The sequence below is a fragment of the Phyllostomus hastatus genome, unplaced genomic scaffold (assembly GCF_019186645.2).
Source record: "Phyllostomus hastatus isolate PE091 unplaced genomic scaffold, TTU_PhHast_1.1 phas_scaffold_442, whole genome shotgun sequence".
In the NCBI taxonomy this organism is placed as follows: Eukaryota; Metazoa; Chordata; class Mammalia; order Chiroptera; family Phyllostomidae; genus Phyllostomus; species Phyllostomus hastatus.
The window spans coordinates 4880579-4882931 of NW_025334030.1; positions in this window are offsets into that span (position 1 = coordinate 4880579).

Sequence of the window (2353 nt, forward strand, 5' to 3'; positions counted from 1 at the left end):
CCAGCATGAAGAAAAGATACCCATGTCTGCAGCACACCTTCAGGAGCGTCGTGGGGACCCCAGGCCCTTGGCAGCCCCAACACTGAGGCACAGACCCTCCCTCCCCATGTTCAGTCTCCCGCTGCAGTTTTCTCCTTTCCCGTGGCTGTGGAAGGCCCTTCGGACAGCCCCTCAAAAAGGAAAGACACTTTTGGAAACATGGGCTCCTCCAGAATTCGAATTTATAGCCTTTCACATCCAAAGTAAAAATGTATTCCCAGTCCAAGTTACACGGTCACCCCGGATCCTGAGACTGTCTGGCACACACTGACCGGGTCTCCCTCTTGCGGAGAAAGGCATGGCTGCGGGGGCTTTGCCCTCCTCTCAGTCCCTAGAAGCAGGGTCCTGCACCTGACCCAGGAGGAGCAAGAAACTGTTGGAGCACAGGGGGCCGGGGCACTGGTGGCGGGGACCAAGCTTCCCTTCCCTCTCTCGGTAGGGGGAAGGGGGTGGTGAGAAAAGAAATCAAGTGTCACAGGTTCGATTCCCAGCCAGGGTACATGCTTGGGTTACATGCTTGGGTTGCTGGGGAGCAACCGCACATTGATGTTTCTCTCTCTCTCTCTCTCTCTCTCTCTCTCTCAAAGTGAATAAATAAATTAAAAATCTAAAAAAAAAAAAAGAAATCAGCCCTGGCTGGTGTGGCTCAGTGGACTCAGTACCAGCTGAGAACCAAAGGAACCGAAAGATCGCTGGGCCAGGTCCCAGTTAGGGGCGTGTAAGAGGTAACCAGTTGATGTATCTCCTGCACATTACTTTACCCTTCCTTCCTTCCTTCCTTCCTTCCTTCCTTCCTTCCTTCCCCTCTCTCTAAAAGTAAAATAAATAAAAAATTCAAGATGGCACTCTTTGAGATTTGAACCCAAGATCTTTCACACCCAAAGCAAGAACCATCCCCCTAGACCAAGAACCCAACGAAAGAAATGGTCCTGACACTTGTTATTGGAAACCTGAGCCCCAGGCTCCGCCCTCCTGGTTTCCCAGTTGCAGGAGAGGTGAGAAAGGGGCACTGACACACTTGGCTTGGTTTCCATTCCAGAAGCAGGGGAGGAGGAGATGCGGTGGGCTGGAACCTGCCCGGATGGAGAGCTGAGGCCCACCCTTGCCCCCAGACCCGCGGAACCTGACTCCCCCAGGAGCCTGCCCATGGCCACCAGCTCCAAGCAACTGGAGGAAGGTGCAGGTGTTGAAGGAGGTTGTGTGGCCTGGGTGAGCATGGGGGGCTTTCATGGTGGACTCCAGGCCAGAAATTTCACTCAACGTGGGACACAATTTCAGAACCCTGAAAATAACCCTCTGTCGCCCGCCCCCCAAACAGTCTGCCCAGATGATCATCATCTCGGGGTCCCACACAGACTCCAGGGCTCCTGTCCTCAGCTGAACTCCCTCTTGGCCTGGCCTCAGCCCCAGAAGACCCTCACAGCTCTGGGGTCTATGTGGGACCCCCATGCAGGGGTCAGAGATGAATTCGGGGCACAGTGCTTCCCCAAAGGGCAGCTGCTCCAACGCCCCCAACTTTTCTTCCCTCTTGCACTGGCAAGGGACCCAGCGTCCACCCTGGGGTGGAAGGTCTTCCTGGCTTTTTCCCATGGCAAAGCCCTGAGCCTTCCTGATTTGCTCCACGTCCTAAAAAGCCCAAGAGTGTGAAAATAGAGTCCGTGATTGGAATCAAGTAGTTCCCACACCCTAAGTGAAGACCCCCCAGCGTTCCTTACTGGCCATCTTTAGTGACACTCATCCCGGTTCCCTTTCCTGCCCTCCACTTCCGGCTCTCTGGAGGTCCTGGGGCACAAAGGCCCACGAGGGACAGCAGAAGGGGGCCTGACAGCTCCCTGGCTTCCTGCGGAAAGCACCAGCAAATTCAACACTCCAAGCCCGGAATGCAGCGTGCCCAGAATCCTTTGGACACTCTAGGCAGCTTCAACTAGCTTACGGGGTGATGAACCCTTACAACTACCTGCCCAGCTTCCTTAGTAAAGCATGAGAACCTTAAGTTCCAGGTCGTGGGTTTGAGCCCTGCCTTGGGTGTGACTTTTGCCCCCATGGTTTTACAACTGAGCAGAGGTGACTGGGTCTGTAGAAACTAAACCTCTTCCAAAGAAAAACCTGTTGCTGCTCCACAGAGGCCCACACGCAGGAGCCGACCTCCACCCTCACCAGGACGACTTGCTTCTGAGTCCTTAATGTTTTGTTATATATTTTTTGTAACTTAAAAAATTGAAATTGACACAAAAGTGTCTGGGAGCCTCTCAGAGGGGTTTTCCTTCGAGGAACTTTGAAATTCCCACCATTCTGGCGGGAGCTAACCAGGCCA